Below are 25405 nucleotides of genomic sequence, written 5' to 3' on the forward strand. Positions count from 1 at the left end.
GTGAATGCTCCATCCCTGGCAGTGTTCAAGGCCATTTTGGCCAGAGCCCTGAGTGACATGGTTTAGTGTGAGGTGTCCCTGCCCATGGCAGGGGGTTTGGAACTTGATGATCTTAAGGTCCTTTCCAACCCTAACTATTCTGTTTCTGTGAAAATATACTATCAGCAAGAAACCACTATGTGTTGCAACTTTATCACCAATTTCTACTCCAGATACCTGACAATCCTTGAACAACTGTGGTAAGTTACTTTTACTGAAAAATGTTGACAAAGAAAAACAAAAAAATGAAATGTCTGCCTTTGCGGTACTGTGTGTGACTCTGTTCTATTTATTTTAATAATCCAATATGTTATGAAGTATAAAACCTACCCTTATAACATCAATACACATAGCTTTTTACGAAAGAAACTTATTTTTATAACTGTCCAAACACACATCTGTGTTTTTATACAGAGATGTCAAAGTATTTCACTAAATTCCTCAGCAAGACCTGTCTTCCCACAAATGAGAAGAGACTATGTAAGGTGCTAATCTGGTTCCTGATCAGCTGGTTTGTCTGTCTCTTGGGAATGTGACTACCTGTTTTGACGGGATGCCATCACAAATGGAGAACATGAACTGGATAAAATGATGAGAAATGGTACACAGAAACTGAGAATAAAGATCTCCAGGGGAATGAGCTACACTGTTACAAAGCTTTCAGAGATGAAATAGATGTTGTTATCACACAGCAAGTGTACTTTCAGGATCCAGAGTTTTTACTCCAAATACCTGCAATATGAATGGTTTTAGAATCTGCCCCAAATAAGACAAAACATCTTGTCAGCAGAAGGGATGTTGCTTGCAAAAGGAGAGGAAGAATATGTCCCTAACTGTCCAGAGAGGGAGTTAACTACTCCTTTCTCCCTCACCACCATTTCTTTATTTTGTTTTGTGAGAATCTGATGCACTGAAACTTGCTTAACTTATATTCAAATTCTTGTTGTATAAACCCACTTGATCAATGGATCAAGTATCCCAGTATTCCAGCTGGTAATAATTTATATCAATTACTAATTTTTAAAATATAAATGTACTCAGAAGAGTATGTTTGGAATTAAGGCCTGTCTTAAAAAAAAAAAAAAAGACCAATATGTAAAAGCAAATAAAAATAGTATTTCTCAACTATTCTCATTTTCTCAGAACAGCTAAAGCACTTTGCAAAAAAAGTTGACAGAATTACGTCTGTTTTACAGAGGGCGTGGAAGGAAGTGTCTTGCCCATGATCATGCAGCAAATAAGTTACGAGCAGGGAACTGAGTTCTGAATCTGAAGTCCAAACCTATAATTGGAAAGAATGCTCACACTATATACATAATAACATCTCTTTTTCAACTAATGGATTATCTTGATGAAAATTTTAGGGCAACATTTTAATTCTGCAGTTTAGAAATCATCTTCAAAATAAAAATATCTCACCTTTTACAGAAGTGTATGAGCACTCAATATCTATAGAAACTAGGATCACAGAATCACAGAATCACAGAATCCCAAGGGTTGGAAGGGACCTCAAAAGATCATCTAGTCCAACCCTCCTGCAAGAGCAGGGTAACCTAGAGTACATCACACAGGAGCTTGTCCAGGCAGGCCCTGAATATCTCCAATGTAGGAGACTGCAAGGATACTTGCAGTATTGCAAAAGTCACTTGTATTGTTTATGTCCAAAGAGAAACAACTTTATTAAATGATAACAAAAATGGAGAATATTAACATAGACTGTCATTTAAACTCTATCACACCAGGAAAAAAAAAACCCAGACAAACCAGAAAACAGTCAAACAGGCCAAGCAAAAGAGAACATGTTTTTGGAACATATACCTGTGCATCTGTCTGCCCTTACTTTTTTTTTTCAGGTGAAATTATGGGCTGACACACATTCAAATATTACAGAAAAGAAGACGAGGACGGGTGTAGCAAAAGGGTGGCTCTAGGTGTCTTGAATCTCATCAAAAAGGTAGGAAATATTCAAAGTGGCAGTCAGACCTTATTAAATAGGTGATTGCTGTGTATTTCACTCTACAGAGGGCTTTCTGAATTCTGACAAGTGTAGCACATCTGCCAGTCTTTTCAAGTTTCCTTGGAGCCTCATCTAACAGCTGTTTTCCCTTGGCACCACCTTCTGTCCTCTGTTTCACATTCCTCCATCTCTTTCTTGTGTTGCTTTCTGGTCTCAGCTTTTAGCAAAACCCTCTACTCTTGGGAAAGGTAGTCCAGAAACTAATGATTTTGGAAAATGCCTTTAATCCGAGAATATGTGTTTACATAAATTAGCTTCTTAAAACGGCTACTCCAAGATTTGGGTATCAGTATCCTGTGATTAATATGCAAGTAAAGATACACATGGTACTTTAAATTGAGAGGAAAACTGATTCTCTGCCTTGAGAAGTTTGCAAGTTTTATCAATAAAAATACAGCAGACATCCCCAGGAGTGAGAAGAAATCCAGAATGATTAGTGTTTCAACAGTAAAGGAACAGCAAATAATTATGTATAGATATATACTCAGAGTCTCTCACACTGGTTGTACTCATTACATATTCATCATGGAGGATGGTGTAGAAAGTTAACATTTCTAAATTGTATATATTTTATTTCTTAATAACTTACCAGTCATTGGCAACAAAATTCATTGGCACATCTTATTTTTATTCTGATTACAAAAGAGAACAACATCATATGTGTTTGAATCTCTAAGATTTCATATTTAACACTTGTATCAACCAGCCTTTTCTGTGAAGTTAGAACATTATTCTGATGGGGGCACGAAAAATGCCATTCAAGTTTTAATAAATAAATTCATAGGCATCACCATGTGCTGCTGGAAAGTTGAAGTGGTCCATCGAGCACTAAATATTTCTACCACTTTCTTCATTAAATACATACTACATGTGACAAATATGTAGTAGTTTTCTACACTTTTCTATACCTTTTCCACACTTATTTGCTTCCTCTGCAATGTTTTTTTCTTTTGCCTCTGGCCACAGTCATACCCTCTTACAGTCTTGATAATTTATGTAGATTTATTCAAAGCATCCATAAGTACTGCCAATTATTCTTCTTCAGAACTGACAACCAGAAGCTAATCTAAATTATAGCAAAACATGCACAATTCCAAGTAACATGTAACCGCACTGAAAAGACCTATACATAAAAAATAAAATCATCCTCATGCTGTATAAATATTACACTAAACTACATAAAAATTTATCTATTACACTACTATACATTGAATTTATTTTTAAATTTCAGCATCAGAAAGGAAAAATTATGGAACATCTTTCTTTTTTAATACTTTAAGCAGACATATTTTGCTTTGCTCACAAAATGAGGGTTAGTTTCAGCTTACATTAATCACACTTAACTTGATAATAAAGAGTACATTCACTTTAAACAGAGAGAGTGAGTTTCCTTAGATATCTAATTACACTACAATTCAGTTTATGCTGTATCATTTGAGGACAAAGGGTTTTTTGCAGGACCAACTGCAGCTATACTGCTAAATGCTACAGGGGTAGGGACAATTGTCATAACCCGAGGTTACTCTCGATTTCTCTTGTTTTCCATAAGGTGCCCCTACAGCAATTATTTCCTAGGTGTGCTTTTTGTTTGAATTCTTTGATATCATGGCATGTCTACATTACATTCTTTCAGAGCAACACTTGTTAGAATGAAACTAATAACTCATTGCATGTGTTAGGATCTTGAGTGTAGTAATGGGCCTTAATTTCCCTGACCAACCTCAGCTGGGACTTCAACCAACACTTCAGTCCATTGTCTCAGGAGACCTATTTAAGATCAGGTGTAGGTTATTTATTTTTGTTGTAAGTGTACTTTTGTAAATATCTTTGTTTCTGTCTCCTAAGTGGATGTCAGGATGTTCTAGGACTCATCTTCTGCTGTTCTTACTGGACTCCAGAGGAGTCATTGTTTTGCAGTTCCACAGCATCTTGTTTGTTTAGAGGCTGTGGCACTGCACCTTATTGATGTGCTGCCTGTGCTGTGGTGAACTTGGTTCTTGTCTCATCCCCTGCTGTCAAGCAGCCCTGGTCCTGATGCTGCGTGACAGCATGCTTTATTTGCTTGAGAAAACAAACCCAATGGTGGTGTATCTGAGTACTGTGGGAGGAGAAAGACTTGATGTAATCCTGCTTTACTGCTTTTGAGAGTAGATTCAGGTGTGTGCTGTCATCCAGATGTTGTCTTAGTGCTGTTTGCCACAATAAAATCCTGTGTCAAGAAGATAATGATGAGGTAGTTTAGATGATGATCATGCTAGCATTCATGCTTAGTCCCTAGGCTTGATGTAAACATGTGAATGCTTCTTGCCTTTGAGTACAAATTGCATAGAGGTAAGATGGCTGTTTTCTTGGCTGCTGAACTAGAAACTCATTTGGAAGTCTCCAATAATAAATGTGTGAATCTCCACAGATTGAATTTGAGGGGCAAAATTCCTAGATGTGGAAATAAAGGAATGTCATGTGTCCAGTTGATAAATAAAGGAGAAATGTGATTAAAGCTGTTCAGGAGGAGTATTGCACAAAACAGATGTCATATTATTCTGTGCATGGGCTTTCCTGTCTTTGCAGGTTCAAGTAGCTGGAAATTCTGGCTAGTTTTCCAAGGTAGGTTTTTGTGATTGTTCTTTGTCCTCTTAACTAGCTTATTTTCTTCTTAGGAATAAGTCAAGTGAAGCAAAACAGATATTTTCCATTTGACAATCACCAATTAATAAAGAGAAGTCACTAGGGGTTAAGGTTTTCAGAGAATATATAACACCTCCAGAACTACATGATCAATAGTCAATACTCTGATACTCATCTTTTCATATTTAACAGCACTAATTATTTGTGAGAATATTCATCTTCAAGCAGAAACTAAGGAGCACATCCTTTTCCCATCAGCCAGGTAAGTTTAATAAGCATGAAAGCTGTTAAACTGATTTCTAACCATTAAGGGGAGCCTTAATGGCTTATGGCCTTAGCCATAAAACTGTTTCTAAATACATCTTCTATCACCAAGACTGTTCTAGAAGGTGCAGTTTCAGAAAAAGACATTGCCTTTGTAATCTGGGGAGCCAACTGCCATGCCCTGACACAGGTGAGTGTGAGTGGAACATGATTTCAGACAGTACTAAACTTAGTATCCCTTGTATGTTTTCATATGTTAAAATAAGGAGCAACTGTTCTTAGATACAGTTTTTTCAAGTAGGCTTGTGGAAGAAAGGGAAGTGGAATAGTGGAAACTTCTAGATGACTGCATCCAAGTTCTGTTTGAGCTTAGCAAATAGGAATTTGGCAAATATTTACTACTTAACTACAAAAACTACCATGGAGTAGGTATGTACCTTTATTACAGGTGAAAACATACAGAAAACCTGCAGTTTGACTTAAATATTGCTTGGCAACTGGAAAATCTTTTTACATTGAAGCTGAACATATCTGTTATATAAACTACCATGAGATAATAAAGAGGAAAACGTCTCACCCAGACTATCTTTAGGAGCAGTTTCATACTTTAATAGCTTAGTTTCAATATAATCAATATTGCCTTCTTGTCCCCATACTAGAACAGCAAGTGGTTTATCTCCAAGATATAATAGAGAAAAAAGTCTCACACAGAACAGAATATTTTCCGTAGATAAGAGTATGATTTGATGTATTGATGTATGTCTTGTATCAAAATTACACTATCTCAATGGATATTATATCTTGATACCTAATAACCATTCCATCAAGGAAATGGATTCACTAGGAGATTTTTGTCCAGCATAAAGCACTCTGCTGGCAGAGATGTGAACACGGGAATGAAGTTATTGCAAGAGACGGTCATAAGACCAAAACACAGGCAAGACTGAAGGGGGTTTTGAACCTTGTATAAAGCAGTTGTATTTATAGTATCAGTTTAGAGCATACTTAAATACAACTTTTTTTTTCTGAAAAAAAAACAAGCCTAAACAAAATATAAAAACCCAAAAACCTTGTGTTGATGAGGGTTTGCTCTAGAAGACATTCAATGACTGTCCTTTAGCTTTCCAACTAAGATGCATATCTGTGGTTTCCTCTGCTATTAGTGCTGAGAGACAAAATGATAAAATATAGTATTAATTTAAAGTCTGCTCATTCAGAACTGAAATGGATGTCGTTGGGTCCTACTGGAATACAAAGAATAGAGGGTTCTATCTGGAATTTCACCTCTTGATATTTTTCCTTGGACAAGAACAACACCTCTTGATGTTGTTTTGCGTATTGACATATTAGTGTTACCGAGTAAATAATATTAAGTCAGTCACACAGAGATAGTAATTTGTATTTAACAAACCAGAATTTGGATATGCTGATGAAGCCAACATGCTTGCTAACATGATTCAGTATACAGCACTTTGAAATTGATTGAAGCATTCATTACCTTTCTGGTTTTATGATCAACAAGTCATGGTTATGCTTAATTGGTGTTCCTGTATTTCCCTCTACAGCTGCACATTCACAAATTTAAAAAGGGTCTGCCTTTCTCTTCAATCAGATAATGCCTGAATTAATTCTCTACAGTGACACCTCTGCATTTAAGGTCTGGCTTTGGCTCAAATTGTAGAAAGTCTCATTTAGACCATATGGTTTGATTTTCATATGGTAATTAAGCAAATGGTGGGGAAGCATTTTATTAGATTGATAGCTGGCTCTACACCCTTCTGAGAGTTTACCAGACCATTACATACAACATGGTAGAAACCAGTGTAGCATACAGAAGGGAGGGGGACAAGAACAGGAGAAAAGTTATAAGCTCTGTAAAAGTCCTGCCATCACAGAGATGGTATGTAGTAGCCTATTCTTTTTCCTTTGTTCCCACACACCAGAATTCCTCCGCTTTCCTCACTGCTAGTCTAAAGGCAGGCCTGTAGGGATGGGGAATTACTGTATTGCTATACTGAAGCAAAGAAATCCTTCCTCCATCAAATGTAAGAAGTACAAATTCTGTACTTCGAGAATTTTAGGGAGAGAGATGATATTTTTTTTTCTCCCTTCCATGCCACTGCTCAGGATTGTTTAGCCAGAATAAGGAAAACATGGCACTAGTAGTTTCCTCTCCCAATTGCTTGTGTACTCATTCATCCAACATCAATTCAGCCTAAATTCGCTACACAGTCATACCTTCCTTAACACATTCATAGGTTTTGTCCTTTAGCAGCAAACGAAAAAATAAGTATTTAAAAGTTATGCAAAACACTCAGGTTTTGAGGTTGCAGAGTAAGATTACAAGACAATTCTTTGTTCTCTGGTCATTCTTATTACGTTCAATCATATATGTTTGTGTCCAGTTGAACATGTGTGCCAGCTCAGACAGCTGGCATAACAGTGTTTCATGAACAGATTAAACAGTTGATGAGCAGCTTCTTTTATAGACAAATCTGTAAAGTGACTGGACCAAGTATACAACTATATGAAGTATTTTGTGTCAGAAAACTTCAGCTGGATGTGATATGCTACAGACTTCTTTCTAGCAATAATGTGTGCATTTTCTCTTGAACAACTTTTCTAGCATTCAGGTGCTGTGCTATCAGTTGCTGTTGTGTACAGTAGTGTACAAAAGATTGTTAGCTATCATAAAAGAAGGACATTGGAAGCAGATTTTGATATTCATTTGACAGCATAAGGTTGAAGCTGTAAATTCTTTTAGTACCATAAGATCAGGACCCTGCTATATTACCTCTTGTAAAACTCACAGATGAAATAGATGATTTTTCACCCCAAAGAGTTTACAATCCGCATCTGATATAAAATTTGTGATAGATATAAGACAAAGCACCATAGGCAGTCATCAGTGCTCTAGGAGGTTACTGGCTATCAGATTTCCCACTGGACAATAAAAGAAATAATAATTTAAAGAAGCTGATGAGTTTCTGAGTACTACAGGAAGATTTTCCCAAGTATGAGAGGCAACAAGACAAAATGTGTGAAGTTATTCGAAAATATCAAATAGAAGTGATCTGAGCTGACATCAGAGGCAGTACCTGCAGTTTACCTTGATGTAAGCATGATGATAGTTTAGGAAATGCCCTAATCATAGTAATACTTTATATTTGTGGAATGTGAACAGATGTGCATAGCCAGAATTGAAGAAGCTGAATGAAGACACCTCAGTACATTCAGATTCCAATGAACCTCTTTACAAGAGCTTTGAAGTTGAGACTGGCAGTTTTAGTAGGTCTGTCAAAGCCAAACATCTCCTAAGGCTTTAATGACCAGATTTATGTTGTTTTGTCCATGTCTTTGAAATTAAAGCTTTGTGTCCTCATTAGTTAAGTAGAAAGCATGGTTGTCCTTTCCTTAGGTGAGTGTGGTTATAAAAACAGTGAGAAAATCAGAACTTTTTTAAAGCAATATTGAAGTACAAAATTCAGAGAATATACCATGTGAAAAAACAAACATGTTCTGTCTACACTAACTCTTGTCCAACTTTGTTGGATTTCCTTGACCATTTCTACACCTCTCATATTTTTGGTTTTCTTAATAGGATCCAACTACTCTGAAGAAAGCTGGAAGTTCTTTAATTCTACAGACAACTTCCTTTCACATGTAACTTATTAGAAATGCAACTCCACATAGTAGAATCTGTGTCAACTTCCAAGTTTTAGAGGGGTGAGAACTCATGAGAAGATCAAAAGCAGACTTCTAATATATTACTAACCCTTATTTTCAGGAACTTTCTAAGTTGTTTACTCATATAGCGTTACAATTTCCCCAGGCTGAAAACTGGAAGTAATTCCTTCCATATGTCAGCTTTTTAATAATCAATTAAGTTAACAAGAGCTCTGCCATCTGCACCTGATCCAGTGACAGAATAACACTCCCAGAGCGGAAGCATCTTCAGTTTACATTCACCTGAATCACAAATAATGAAGCAGGTGAGCAGAGGAATCAAAGGGAATGAAAGAACAAGCAAGGTAAAGTCCCAGCTGGAGGAAGGAAGCAGAGATGGGTCTTTTCATGTCCAGCAGGAAAACATTAAATCTGAGGTTTTCACTGGAAAGAAATAAAACTTCAAACTTTCAATAATGGCAAAAGAGTAACTCCAGTTGGAATAAAATGCCTCATTTACAAAGGTTGTCCATACAAACGGCATATTTGGTTTTTCAAATGTAATACCAAATTTAAGCCTGAAGATAATGTAAGCTGGAGAGAATACACAAGAACAAGGCATTGATCCAAGGTTTGGGGACCAGAAGTCAATTTGCAGCTCAGCTGTAGGGTTTTACCACATATAACTCTGCATGGACTGCAACGGTGGATATAGTGTTGTCTGACTGGTCTATTTAAGTTACCAATTATTTGGGGAGATGGCCATCTTTTAGACAAGAAAAAAACCCACAGCTCACATTTTTCACCTTGATATATTGATCTAAGTTTTTAGAAGAAATGCCATCTTTGCATTGATAGAACACAAAAAGGGCTACTGATTCTGCAACACGTAGTCTTAGGCCTGTCTGAGGCATTCATAGTAAACATCTTGCTAGACCATGCTCTTCTCACAAATCGGAGAAAACAAGCAAATATACAATAATAAGTACAGTTTTTTACTTTTAATTGTTTTGTTTGAGAGCCATTGCACTTAAGAATCAATTCCTTGATCGATGCCCATTATTTTTTAAAAAGAAAGAGAAACGAAAGATAAAAAAAAAAAGACAGGAAAAAGAGAAGCTCCTGCAAAAATAAATATGCCTGAATCCAGGTATACAAGAGAGGTGCTACTACAGATAACCTCACTGACAGTTCAGTCCATTGCCTGGAGTTGCCTTTTGACCCTACATCATTACAAAAAAGCTGTGCATCTAAATTTTGCATGGACAATGAAGATGTTAGAGTTGAGAAACCACCATTATAACAAGTCCATGAATTACAGATGACTTCTGTCCAGTGGACTCTCCTGCATCTAACTGCAGTAGAATGGGAGGCAGACAGCAAGAGAAGGAAGTAACTGCTAGAGACCATAGTGACATAGATCTGCTAAGGCTGTGCATCAAGTACCTGAGGAATCTGACTACTTTGGGGAGCATGAGGGAGAATTAGAGACAAAGCTCTATACCAGCTGATTGGCACTGTCTGCCAATCAACAACCTCTGGCAAGCTTTTGACCTGGACCTACTCACTCCCTTCCAGATGGGTATGGCTCAACACAGAAGCAGTTTAAGAGCAGCCAGCCTGTCTATTTTGGCAGTAGATGCAGTTTGCTTCTATAGATGGAGGACATTCCCTTTATTCAGTGCCCAGAAACATACCTGGGCATATTGAATTTGCTGATATAGAATATGTGTTAAATGCCCTTCCATGCTCTGCTGCATGGCTGTAATGGAATTATTCAGGGAAAAAAAAAAAAAAAAAGGAGAAAGCCCTTCCCAAACAAAACCCACCTGTAAACTACTTTTAGCAGAATTAACTAGCATTATCAAACCAGATTTTTTCACATTCTCCAGTTTCAGTTCTCTCTTCCTAAAGCATAAGAATAATTAAAACTCCATTTGGAAATTTTCTGAACAAGACACAATCACAATTTTATATATTAGTGAGACATCAAGAGTAACAACTGGACCTCATGCAGTAACCACCAACCACAGTGCTGTTGGCTTAGTGCTTCTTATGCTTTTTAGTGAGTAAACGCAGAATGATTGAAGGTCTGGCTTCAATTCCAGAGGGCTTTAAGGCTTTGATGTATACAAGGTCAAATCAGAGTTAGCGCACTTTAGCTAGATCTTGATCCATACTTGATTCATGTTTTCTACGTGCTCCTTACACTGATGACCACTGCCTCTTGGCTGACAGGCAGTAGCTATGTCAGTGCCCTTTTAAAACAAGTCAAATGTCCTTCAACTCACATAATTATGGTCTGTTGCATTATGCCATATAAGGGGAAATGGCCTTCTATTTGCCAGCCTTTTACAAGAATAAGTAAGAAGTTGCCTGCATACTGAGACACATGATTCCATATTTCCAGAGTGACAAAAATGAGATACATGGTCAAAAAAAATTTAAAGATACAGACACCTTAACAGAAATTGCAGCCAGATAACATGTGGACCCTTATTTTGTCTTTTAAAAAGATACGGTTATAAAATATTCAGAGCTTATTTTTCTCTATTCAGATGAGTTAAGGACTGAAAAAAAGCTTGGAGAAAAAAAAAAAAGCAGCAGTAAAAAGCAGGTATTCAGCATATTTTAAAAACTAAACTTCTCCTTGTAAAGGCCACATATACTTGCAAATTCTGCTGCTGCACAAACCAAGCACGGACAATGAGGAAAGATCATTCTGACATTTTTATCTTCTTCCAGTGTCCAGGTAATATTTGCTGCTCACTGTCATTGCTACCATTGACCTTCAAATAAGATGAGCGAACTGTTCAAGATACCTGCATTGTCTTTACAGATCATATCAAACCCCCTAAAATTAAGACTAAAATCATACAGCTTTGATACTTTAAAGGTCAGTGCCAAAGAATTTATGGTGCAGGTGTCCTGATTAGGAAGAAAACTCCCCATTTCTGAAAAATTTCTCTTTCAGCACTAAACCATACACAAGGGGTCCTAACCTCAGCTTTTTCTCTTAGCCCACCTACCATTCATACTATAAAGTACAACAACATGTAATTACAAATATTTTTTATCTGAGAAGCCATGGCCTCCATGTTAAGAAAATGTTCTGAGCAGCAGACAGTGGCATTTAAATAATAATTAAAAAAAAAAAAACCAAAAAACCATGAAAAAAACCTCACCCAACAGCAACCCAACAAACCAGTATTCCAGAAGATGGCTCTACTGTTTAGACCAGGCTTCAGCATGGATGAAACATAATCCATGCTGGAACAGCATCATGGTTCTATTTATTGAAGATAAGGACCAAAATATTATTCATTTAGCTGTACACATTGCCACAAAATCAAGAGAAGTGTTTTCCAGTGTAATCTGTGCACACATTCAAGACAGGACATTGTAGCAAAGTATTGTCAGGGGTTTCTTCTTTTAGACTGGTTTATCCTCTGTCTTAGCTTGAGAAATTCTACATTACCTATGAGAAATAGCTAATCTGTTTTATTTTCCAGAGACGACAAATCAAAATATATTTATTCACTTGAAGTGAATAAATATTTGTTCTAGTTCAGTCTAGAGCTTTACTGGTGGTAGCTTAATCTACCGCCTACTTATAGCCAAGGACCATTATTAGTATAAACACACTAAATAAATCATCTTCTTAATTTAGAACTGGTTGGAACTCCGGGGGAGAAAGCCTTAGCATGATAAGTATTTTGTGAGAGGGAGCAAAACAAACTAAACAAAAAATAATATGAGTAATAAAGATGCCTCCTTATTTTAGAACACAGTGTTTTGATAAGTAGGCAGGCTGGCCCTTATAAACAGAGTAGTCTTGATCTGCTTTAATAACAATTTTAAGAATAGGACCTGAACTGATAAGGTGATCGGACAGGTATGACAGGCTTTTTGAGAAGCTCTAAAACTGAAAAGTCAGTTTACAGTCATGCAAAAGAAAGCTGAGTGGAATCACAGATGCTTTTAGAAATTGACATGGACATAATTAATTCTTCCACCTCAGAAGAGAGCTTATACAGATTCTATTACAGCAGGTTGAAGGGTAGCATGTCTGCTGTGAGTAAATCTTATCAGACTGTGAGTGCTTAACCTGGAAGTGTATTATGTAACCAGGCCTTAGTCTTCCCCTGTATGTTCTGCAGAAATTACACCCTCTTTTCCTATGTTGGAATATTAGCATGACTTTATTTAAATCAAGGCTTGAAAAGGAACTGAAAATTTAGGCAAGACTGCATTACTACAGATCATTGTGGCTATAACCTCTTCATTTTGCTACCCCTTTTTTGCATATTACATGACAGGAAAATAAGAATTTAAGATACCTTTTCTTCCTAGGTGTTCCCACTTTAAAGGGTCCTCAAACTGGGGCTGTTCATTGAGATAAAAAAAAAGTCATGAACAATACCACAGCATCCCAGAGATTCCAAAGTGGGCCATAACATCTGTCAAGTAATCTTAAGGAATTCACAGGTCCATCACTTGTCCCTGAGGCACAGTCTGCTACCAGTCGGTCTCAAAAAGGCAGCAAATGAATGGATCACAAAAGTCAAATAGCTGACCTCTGGAGCACATGCTGCTATCAGTAGCGATAATGGAAGCATGTATGATTTATTAAAGAGATACATTTATGAAAATATCTTAAAGTGGTAGGAATGGCAGAGTAAGAATAAAAGATGAGTCCAGCATTGCCAGGTTGTTTGAAATGTGAGGAAAAGGTTTCACATGCCAGAAATTCTCTGCCCAAGAAAAATTTTTGCACATCTCTATAAAAGACATCAATTTATACAGTTAAAATAGGCAGCTGTTCCAGAAAAATATTACATGAACTGTTCCTGTTCTCCATGGAATTGGGAATACTGGACATTTAATTGTAGAATCATAGAATCATAAAATAGTTAGGGTTGGAAAGGACCTTAAGATCATCAAGTTCCAACACCCCCTGCCGTGGGCAGGGACACCTTACGCTAAATCATATCACCCAAGGCCTCGCCCAACCTGGTCTTGAACAGTGACAGGGATGGAGCATTCACAACCTCCCTGGGCAACCCATTCCAGTGCCTCACCACCCTCACAGGAAAGAATTTCCTTCTTATATCCAATCTAAACTTCCCCTATTTTAACCCATTACTCCTTGTCCTGTCACTACAGTCCCTAATGAAGAGTCCCTCCCAGCATCCCTATAGGTCCCCTTCAGATACTGGAAGGCTGCTGTGAGGTCTCCACGCAGCCTTCTCTTCTCCAGGCTCAACAGCCCCAACTTCCTCAGCCTGTCTTCGTACGGGAGGTGCTCCAGTCCCCTGATCATCCTCATGGCCTCCTCTGGACTTGTTCCAACAGTTCCATATCCTTTTTATGTTGAGGACACCAGAACTGCACACAATACTCCAGGTGAGTCTCGGAAGAGCATAGTCAAGGGGCAGGATCACCTCCTTCGACCTGCTGGTCACGCTCCTTTTGATGCAGCCCAGGATACGGTTGGCTTTCTGGGCTGCAAGTACACACTGCCGGCCCATGTTCATTTTCTCATCAACCAACACCCCCAAGTCCTTCTCTGCAGGGCTGCTCTGAATCTCTTCTCTGCCCAACCTGTAGCTGTGCCTCGGATTGCTCCGACCCAGGTGGAGGACCTTGCACTTGTCATGGTTAAACTTCATGAGCTTGGCATCAGCCCACCTCACAAGTGCGTCGAGGTCCCTCTGGATGGCATTCCTTCCCTCCAACGTATCAACCAAACCACACAGCTTGGTGTCATCGGCAAACTTGCTGAGGGCGCACTCAATCCCACTGTCCATGTCAGTGACAAAGGTGTTAAACAAGACCGGTCCCAACACCGATCCCTGAGGGACACCACTCGTTACTGGTCTCCAGCTGGACATTGAGCCATTGAGCACAACTCTTTGTGTGCGGCCATCCAGGCAGTTCTTTATCCACCGAGTTGTCCATCCATCAAATTGATGTCTCTCCAATTTAGAGACAAGGATGTCGTGTGAGACAGTGTCGAACGCTTTACACAAGTCCAGGTAGATGACATCAACTGCTTTACCCCTGTCCATCACTTCTGTAGCCCCATCATAGAAGGCCACCAAATTGGTCAGGCAGAATTTCCCCTTAGTGAAGCCATGCTGGCTGTCACCAAGCACCTTGTTGATTTCCATGGGCCTTAGCATGCCTTCCAGGAGAATCTGCTCCAAGACTTTGCCAGGCACAGAGGTGAGACTGACTGGTCTGTAATTCCCTGGGTCATCCATTTTCCCCTTCTTGAAAATGGGGGTTATATTTCCCTTTTTCCAGTCATCGGGAACTTCACCTGACTGCCATGATTTCTCAAATATGATGGACAGCAGCTTAGCAACTTCATTCGCCAGCTCCTTCATGACCCACAGATGGATCTCATCAGGACCCATGGACTTGTGCACATTCAGATATTTAAGATGGTCTCGAACCAGTTCCTCACCTACAGTGGGCGCAAGGTCTTCGTTCTTACAGTCCCTGCGTCTACCTTCCAAGACTTGGGTGGTGTGGTCAGAGCCTTTGCCAGTGAAGACCGAGGCAAAGAAGTCATTCAGAACCTCAGCCTTCTCCAAATCCTGTGTAGCCAGTTCTACCGAGAGCTTCCTGAGGGGGCCTGCATTCTCCCTTGTCTGTTTTTTATTTGCTATGTACTTGTAGAATTCCTTCCTGTTATCCTTAATACCTCTAGCTAAGTTTAATTCTGACTGGGCCTTAGCTTTCCTAACCTGGTCCCTAGCTTCCCGGACAACATCCCTGTATTCTTCCCATGCCACCTGTCCTTGCTTCCACTTATTATAAGCCTCTTTTTTCATTTGAATTTTCCTCAGGAGCTCCTTATCCATCCAAGGAGGTCTCCTGGCCCTCCTGCTGCACTTCCTTCTAGTTGGGATGCAGCACTCCTGAGCTTGTAACAGGTGATCCTTGAATATCAACCAAGAGTCTTGGGCCCCTCTGCTCTCTAGGGCTGTATCCCATAGAACCTTACTAAGCAGGTACCTGAAGAGGCCAAAGTCTGCTCTTTTGAAGGCCAGGGTAGTGAGCTTGCTGCACGCTCTTCTCACTGTCCTGAGGATCATAAATTCGACCATCTCATGATCGCTGCATCCAAAGCTGCCCTGGAGCATCACATTTCCAACGAGCCCTTCCCTGTTGGTGAGCACAAGCTCAAGCATGGCACCTCTCCTTGTCGCCTGCTCTATTACTTGCAGAAGGAAGTTCTCTTCCACACAATCAAGGAACCTCCTGGATTTCTTGTGCCAGGCCGTACCGTCCTTCCAACAGATATCAGGGTGGTTGAAGTCACCCATGAGAACAAGGGCCTGCGAGCGTGAGGCTTTTCCTATCTGTCTATGGAGTGCTTCATCCATTGGTTCTCCTTGATCAGGCGGTCTGTAACAGATCCCACAGTAATGTCTCCCATAGCTATATTCCCTTTAACCCTAACCCACAAACTCTCTGTTGACTGCTCACGTGTCCCCAGACAGAGTTCCATACTCTTATAGGTTATCTTATTTTTCTACTATTTGACAGAATATATTGAAGAGTATTTATTTTTAAAAGTTGAATCCCAACAAATTTATTTTTTTTAAAGTTAGTTCATTAGGAGCTACATTTATGAGGCATATTGTCTATGAAAACAGATAGTCAAGTATGAAATCACACTTTAGCTACAAGACCTAAATCCCATATAGATAACTCTGATTATGAGCTTAATAATCCTCTAAAATATTTTTAAATGGCAAACAAATCAAAAGGATGCAATTCTAGCTTATCAGCTACCAACAGCAGCATTATAGCTAAATTTAGCTATGTGAATACTAGTCCTGCTACAAGTTGTATAGTACTTACTGTTATTCATAAGACTTTGTAGCTGTATAATGTGGAAAACTATTCCTCAGAGGAGAGCAGCAAAAAAATTCTTTCCAAACAGTGTGACAAATATTGCAGGTTTTAAGGAAATCAGATTTCACATTAGGGCTTGTTATATGTAACCTGCAGTTTGGCACCTACACTTTTCCTGCCTTTCCCTTCATCTCAAAGGATGAGTGCTCACATTTTACAAGATCATGAGGTTCTAGCTGACAAATGAGACTATATTGAAATTAATTTCAAATCACTTTGGTGCATAATTAACAGTGCCCACACAAGCATTCACATGTTTGCAATATCCAAATCTTTCAGTAGGGTCTTGATCCTAGGTTCCCTCAAGATGACAGGAGCTCTTCCACTGTGTTTGCTGTACTTGTTTTGGAATCCAAATCAGTAAGAGGAAAGAGATAGGAAAACTTCCGTAAATCACGCATCTAAGGTCAATTTTTACATTTTTCTGATGCAGAATTCAAGTTCCATAGAAATTAAGTGTAGTGTTTTATTCAGCTAGTCCTGTAAGGAAAATATGCCTATCTGACAACAGTGAGAGATCCAGGGTCCTCCCCCTGTTACATCAGTGAAGGTCTGTCGGTTATTGTAAATTTAACAAATGTCAGGGGAATTCTGTGATGGATTATCATTCTTAAACAGCAAAGCTTTGCAAGCAGCATATAATTAAACTTAATAAAACACAGTGAAAGCCCTAAAAGCAAGTAATTTTGTTGAAGGCAAGTGACTTGACTAAGGCAGGGAAGACTCTATGTCAGAGTTGGACTCAGAATTCAGTCCTAAGACTGAACTGTCTTTCCACCTATAAAGTGCCCAGCAACTGAAGTAGTCCATGCTTCCACTGCAACAGCAACTTGTGCATCAGTTTCAACCAAGTTGATGTCAGGAAGCCAACATATGTGGAAGATTACAGATGTTATGGACATGTGATGGATTAATGTTGGCTGGCTGCCAGACACCCACCCAGCCCCTTTCTTACTCCCCCTGTTCAAAAGGATGGAGGAAGAAAAAACCCATGGGATGAAAAAGCCCGTGGGTCAAAAAAATACCCATGGGTCAAGATGCAGAGGTCACTTACGAATTACCATCATAGGCAAAACACACAACCTTTGGAAAATTAATTTAGTTTATTGCCCATTAAAATAGCTTTGGATAGTGAAAAGCAAAGACAAAAGCTGAAATACCTTCCCCACCTCCTCTTCTTCCCAGGCTCAATTGCACCACTTCATTCCCAACTCCTCTACCTCCCCCTACCTCCAAGTGGTAGAGGGAGGTTGGGGAATGGGGCTTATGGTTGGTCTATCACAGCTCCTCTCTGCTGCTCTGTCCTCCTTACATTTTTCTCCTGATGCACTGTGGGTCCTTCCCAGGGTCTGTATTTCTTCATGAACAGCTCAAGTGTGGATCCTCAAGAGATTCTGACCAGACCTTCCCAGTGATGTACATTTTATGAACAGAAACATTTTCCCAGTCAAAGATGCTAGAGATAAAAACAAAGGACAAAGAAAAAGTAGAAATCCTGATATTTAGTTGCATCGGTTGGCCTGACCTTGGAGAAAATAGTGATGGGACGGAAAACTAGAGGACAAATACAGCTGAGAGAGTAAAAGCATGGGAAATTGTCGTGGTTTAAACCCAGTCAGGTAATTCGTTCGCTCACTTCCCCCCCTTTTCTTGCCCTCCCCCTGCTCTCGGAGGGATGGAGAGGAGACTTGAAAAGAATGCAACTCCCACAGATTGAGATAAGAACAGTTTAGTAACTAAGGTATAACACAGATCACTACTGCTACCACCAATGATAATAATGACAAAGGAAATAACAAGGGAAGAGAATACAACACCTCAGCACCAGCTGACCGATAACTCAGCCCCCAAGCCCGACCAAGCTCCGACCGATACCTCCTCCAACCCTGCAGTCTCCCAGCCCTTCCGGCTAACTCCCAGTTACATCCTGGGCATGACGTGCTGTGGTATGGAATACCTCTTTGGTCAGTTTAGGTCAGGTGTCCTGTCTCTGCTTCCTCCTGGCTTCCCCTCCTCCCTGGCAGAGCATGAGGCTCACAAAGTCCTTGGCCAAACCAAAACATCGCTATCAGTTCTGTTCCCAGGCCGAAAGTCAAAACACTGCACTGCACCAGCTACCAAGAAGGAGAAATATGACTGCTACTGCTGAACCCAGGACAGAAATGAACTCAAAATTGGAAGAAGCAAAATCTGGAGTAGAAAAGGAAACAGTGGGTGACACTTGAAGTAGCTAGGTACAGCATTCATCTGAAGAACAGCTATCACTGAAGAGATCTTCTATGTAGAAAAGGAACTGGCAGACAGTTGAGGAGATATCAATGACAATTCATTCCCTTAAAGACAACAGCAAAGCATATCAGAGGAGAAAGAATAATAGATCTGGTGAGAAACATAAGATGCCACTGATGCTGATTTTTAGTTTAATCAAGTTCATTCCCACACAAATGGTTACATGAGGAGTTTTAGAAAAGGCTTTGCATGAGATGATCAGGTTCCTGCAATAAGGAGTTAGCTTGCCTTCCATCTTTCTCTCTTTTCCTTTGTTTAAACCCTTGTTTCCCAGGGTTTAAACCATGACAGTTCTTTCTGGCACTCAAAGTGGGGCCCGAAGGGTTGAGATAAGAACAGATCTGACCGGATTAATAGTCACTCGTTACAGTGTTGAACTCTCAGGGTTGTTCCTCTTGATCTCACAGTTTCAGTATATTGTACCTTACTTCCACCCGGTATTTGCTGTATTAGTGTTTTTCAAGTGTGGGGCTTGGGCTAAGGTTTTTGTCTCATTGTACTTTATGGCAATGACTTGTAATACAATAGAATCATTGATCATGAAACTAATCTGGCTTATGCTCCCAGTATGGTCACCACCTTTATACTTTGGGAGGTATATGATGGAGGTGCTTAGCAATTACACATCTTTTTTTCTTGTTCTTGGGTGGTCAACCTGTGAAGGAGACATTCTTTTACCCTCCCAGTCAAAAGAACTGTCGTAGTTTAAACCCTAGCCAGACAGCTTGTTCACTCACTCCCAGTGAGTGGTGCCAGGCTGAGAGCAATCGAGCCCCCCCCCCCCCCCCAGGGCTCTCCCCTTCCCAGCTCCTGGAGGAACGGGGAGGAGGATTGAAAGGGTACAACTCCTACAGGTTGAGACAAGAAAAGTCCAGCAACCAATGTACAACACAAATCACCACCGCTACCACCAACTACAACAATGATAAGAGAAAATAACAAGGGAAGAGAATACGATACCACCGGCCAAGAAACGAGTCCCACCCGGAAACCCGTGTGCTTTCGGATAACTCCCAGTTACCCCCCACCCCGGGCATGACGTGCTGTGGTATGGAATACCTCCCTGGCTAGCCCGGGTCAGGTGTCCCGTCTCTGCTTCCTCCTGGCTTCCCCTCCTCCCTGGCAGAGCATGAGCCTCACAAAGTCCTTGGTCAGGGTAAACATCACTTAGCAGCAACCGAAAAAATCAGTTTCACCAACACTGTTCCCAGGCTGAAGTCAGAACACAGCGTTGCACCAGCTACCAAGAAGAAGAAAAACTGACTGCTACTGCTGAACCCAGGACAGCACTACAACTACTACTTCTTGTCTTAGGGTTCATCTCCTACTCTATTTGGAGTTTCACACAGAAGAACCTAAGTACTTAAGTAGAAAAACAGTGTTACACATACAGCCATTAATCTTCCCCTCTAACCTAAACCAGCCAATGTCTTGGTCTTCCAAACATTTCTATGTAAACAGTATCAATTCATCATATTCTCCAAATGACAGAGTAGTACTTTAATGGAATTTAATTAATGTATGTATGTGTTGCATTCCATCCTACTCATACACAGGTTTCAGAGAAGAAGGGGAAGACCAAGGTACCTCTAGATAACATCAGTAATGAAAATGTATCTGTGCTATGTACCTCTACATATATACCCCTGACCATGTATGCTGATCATGACTACAAAAATAGTTTACTCATGTAACATTAACTTTTCAGACAATGAAAATAACAGGTCAATAGCTAGCATTAAATGTGTAACATTAAATGTGTCATTCTTTGACTGAAAAGATTAATTTTAAGAACTGTCATTACTGGTGCTCAGAAAAATGCACCTGACATGTTTTCGGCTACATTTGTAAAAAAAAAAAAAAAACCCATACTCAATATGATTTCTTTTATTGCCTCCAAACATTATAAATTGTTATTGCTATTTATACAGTTAGTTTGTCATCATTCTTCAATGTTTTATATATATTTTGTAATCCCAGCAATTGTTTTCTTGCATTTTTATTATTTCTGAAGATATTGCCTAAAATGTCAAAATATTCAGTAAGCGTAAAATTACTATGCCTGCCCTAAAAATTATTTTGTAAATATTTTTGAGTTCTATTATGATATGCAAAATGTAGATCTCTAGATGTTAAGCAATTATTTGTTTTCATTGCTGTTCAGCAATTATATGTTTTGGAAACACTTGTAGATATCTCTGCTAAACTTTATTTTTTTATGCTAACTGTAGTAATTGCTTTCATGATACTTTCCTTATTTCAGTAATTTTAAGAACCAAATTTCATGTGTGTTAGATAATTCCAAAGAATTAAAAGTATGTCCATTTTTAGGCCCAAAATTGATATTCAGCAAAGTCTGTCCTGAGTATTGAAAGCCTTAAGTCATAAGAAGATGTATAATATTATTGGTATAGGCAAATGGAAAATGTGAGAAGGACAGTGTTAAATGTGAAAACATATAAGTGATTTTAAATAGCATTCTAGAGCTTATTTTAGAAAGCTTCTGATTTTTTTATTATGATTATTATTATTATTATCATCTTCACATTTACTTCCTGCTTCCCTCAATCTGGGAATGTAATCTTTTCTAAAGAAAGCTCATCACAAGCAACAATTATTTTATGTGGGCTCTTGAACAATTAAACTATTGCTGGCCTACAGCCACAGTGTTCTAATTCCAGATACACTCACATGATGGTACTATAATTAAAAACAGAGAGGAGAGAGTGTAAAATGAACATGCAGTCACACTATAAAACATGTCTTCAGTAGCTACTGGAGAGTCACATGATATAATCACAGAAAATTAATATGAATCTAAAAATAGTGGTGTTCATTTCCTGTGCATTGCACATCACTGATACATGGTTTTCACACAGTGCTGCAGGTCACTGATAAATTAGCTATAAACATTCTGTCCTCCTGAATAGATTAGTGTATCATTAGCTACATTAATGCTTTCCACATGACTCTTAATCAGGAGTTAAGAAAACTATACTCAGGAGTTATCACATCTAATCCAATGTATTCAATCAGTGCTATAAAATCATTATGAAAGAAATCCATTCTTGCAATGTATTACTTTAATGGGATTAATTGATCTTTCACTGAATTTCATTATAAAGAATGGTAAGATAATGAGTGTTTTATTCTTGTAGATCATAGTCTGAACAAAGAGTGTAAACAAAACAATACCAAAAAGAACCCTTTTCTAAACCATTCCCTTTCACACAATTGAAAAACCCTTTCACGTACTAAATTAAGGGTCTATAGTAAAATAAAAAGCATATAGGGGGCTTTTCCAAAAAACATTAAAGTCAGTAAAAAGACTTACTGTGACTGTAATGGGCTGTAAATACAGACAAAATGTAGAAGTGTGGTTATACATACCACATTCATGTTGTTTCACTCATGTCCTGAGTAGCAACTCCCATTATCCGATACCCCATGGCTCCTTCTTTACCACTGGGCAATGACCATTAACCAGGCTATCATTACTATGGGGCTTTAATCTTCCTGACTGCCCTCATGGACAAAGTTAATGTTTTCTTCAGAAGCTTTAGTTGATTCTCAAAGCCAGTGTGATATACTGATATACATTTTATGGAAGTAGCATGTCTGGGGAAAAGTTTGCCTAGCAAGGAGTACAAGTGTTGTCTGCAAGTACATTTCTGGTGTGGGATCTAACAGAATTCTTTTGTCACTCCACCATCCCTGCAGAATGGAAACAAAATGCCTCGTACAACAGAACTGTCTGACAGCATTTCTCTCAAACTTTTCCACTGCGCTGAAGTCTACCTGCCTTAAGAGAAAGGGCTTTTTTAATTTCCAGAGGACTAGAGGGAATGGAAATAATAGCTGGTTTTCTCCATCCAAATTCTTGCCTGTCGCTTTGTAGCACACAGTACCAGAGCATCACAAAATATGCATCAAAACCCTAGGAGTACCAGGAGAGATCATTTTAAGGGCTCAGAGTTCTCAACCTCTGAGTTCTGGTTGCAAGAGAGAAAGACCATTTTCTACTTATAACTACATTATTCAATTGCTTAGTTGTAAAATAAATTATTTACATGGGTTATTAGAACTGAGAACTAAGTTGGGCATTAAGATTTTCTAAGGCTAAGGAGATAAGAGTTTTGATAACAAACCAAAACACTCTTCAGATAAGTGTCTCTGTGCAAATCACCAGACTCTTATCATAATTGACAAAATTGCCCCTCTTTAGGTATTTTTATTTCATAAGGAACAAGTTAAAAACCTCGAGCTACAAACTTTAGATTCCACTTTAACATGGAATGCAAGGTTTTATCACATAAGCCATATAACTTTTTTTGTTCGATTCAAAAAACATCCTGACAAAACTAAAGAGGAAGTGGAACTAAAGATCAGCTCTACACATACAGAAAAACAAGAGCTCCACCCTTCCTATATTTCCTATTCAACCTCTTCCTCCTTCCTGGTATTCAATTTCTTGCTTTTGGAAAAACAAAGATCCTACTTAGTCATAGCTAAATCTCAGTTCATACTTTCTTGTAAGAAGGTATCAAACAAAATCATCATCAGTTGTTTCAATACAATATAGGGCTTTCAATTTTTGTGGGTTTTTTTGCCTAATATTGTTCTTCGCTCCTTCTGCATCTTTATCTTGCATTGTCAGAACCAGAAAGGAGGTGAGAATTTAACACATGTTCAAATTACTGTAAATCAGGATTAAACAGAAATATTTTGTGTGGTTTTTAGGGTGCCTTTTTTTGAGTAATTTTTGGTAATTGGCACAATTCTCTAGAAATCTTAAATCTAAGACATGTTAAAATGGTTGCAGAAAAGAGAAGATTGAAAGGAACAGGTAGTTCTGCAGACATTTAAGCCAAGTTAAGTAGGCATATTCCAGAAATGAAAGAATCCAGGCCAAAATTACTTGAGCAAGTTGCCCCCAGAAAGGAGCCTAAATTGCTTTTTCCCCTGCAACTGTTAAGAGTTTTTATCCATGCAACAGGAAAAATTAAATAGAAAGAAGTGTTAAAAATGAAAAGTTGAATTGTGTTTCCTTTTCCTATTCTATTGTTAAGTTTAACTAAGCTCCAAGAACATTCTTGGTGTTGCTGAGCAGTAGAAACCAACTCAAAACTATATGTCTTCAAACTTTGCCAACGTTTTTGACAGTTAGGAAAAAAACAGTGGTTTAAAACTGTAACTGTGTATCAAGAATTTCAGCAGAACCCTTTGTTCAGCCATACCTGAAAGAAATTGCTTCAAGGTGATGAGCACAGTTTTTTTTACATATCAAAATGGAGATTTGATGATAAGAGGTGGGACACGGGCTTGGCACTGGAAACCTCAGACTATAACCATTTCCCCACTAGTCAGTTAATAGAAATGTAAATCTGGCTTTGGTGTTACCAAAGAGAGCAAACATATTCTATTCAACAATCGTAAATGATACTGTATATAGCAAATTCATGTGTAACATGCAGGTGCAGACCAGTGAAGAAAGAGCAAAAAGTGTAAAAGCACCCTGGCAAACATTTAAAATTGCTCCAAATGGATCCTAGAGTGTGAAAGAAAAAAACACTAACAAGAACATATTTCTTTCAGTGAAGGACCTTAGGACCAGAGGAGAGGTGAAGCATGAGCACACCACCAAGGTAAAAGCTGGAAATTAAGAATGTAAATAACAATTTACATTCTTACAACAACAATAACAATGGTGGTGTTTGATGCTTTTTTTTGGAGTATATTTATAATAATTACATCTGAACTAAAAAAAAATTATTTAATTAGATTGCTAAGAGTTCATTTGCTTTATGTGTAGGTGTTCTTCCTTTTAGTCTATAAACATGATTTTGAGAATAATATTGTATGCACAGGATCCGTTGGAAACAATATACTTATTCAGATGATGCAACTAAACTGAAGTATTAGAAAAACCTCTGTTTCAAGTTTTTTAAGTTGAAACAGCACATTATGGATGTATACATTTAGGCATATCAAAGCAACATATTGGATTCTACCTCACTGGCAGACACAAAGTAGGCATCTCTATGGGCAACTGCCAATTCCATCTGCCTTTCAAATGATATCTCTTAAAAAGTAGCAGTTTTACAGAGATTATGTACCAGGTTATTTGCTGTCAAGAGGTATATACTTTAGTATAGCATATTTTAGACTGAAATATTCATCAGTTTACATGCAGAGAAAATGACTAGAAAACACTGATCTCATCTGAACTATCTAAACATATTTTATTCTCCCTTCTCGAAAAAAGGAAAGAAAGTAAACTTTTGGAATAAAGCTCATTATTCTTTGAAAGCATTGTTAAAATGCTGAGTAAGGTTTGTTTCTGATTGGTACAAGGTCAGTATCTCATAATCAGGTCCATGGAGCTCACTGCAGTATCTAATGATCAGCAAACCAGCCTTCAGATGGCTTTAGGCTTATAATAAGAAGCATTACATTATTCAGATATCACTGGAACAAAGGTCCTAAACAATCCTTAATGTGCAGTAAGTGACAGGTCAGCTCTTTTTTTAGAAGAAAAGAATTTCCATTCCAGCCATTTCATTGTGCAAGAAT

This window comes from Pezoporus flaviventris, unplaced genomic scaffold (assembly GCF_033815535.1).
Source record: "Pezoporus flaviventris isolate CSIRO_AGI_PZ_B2104156 unplaced genomic scaffold, CSIRO_AGI_Pfla_v1 ptg000045l, whole genome shotgun sequence".
NCBI classification, from domain to species: Eukaryota; Metazoa; Chordata; class Aves; order Psittaciformes; family Psittacidae; genus Pezoporus; species Pezoporus flaviventris.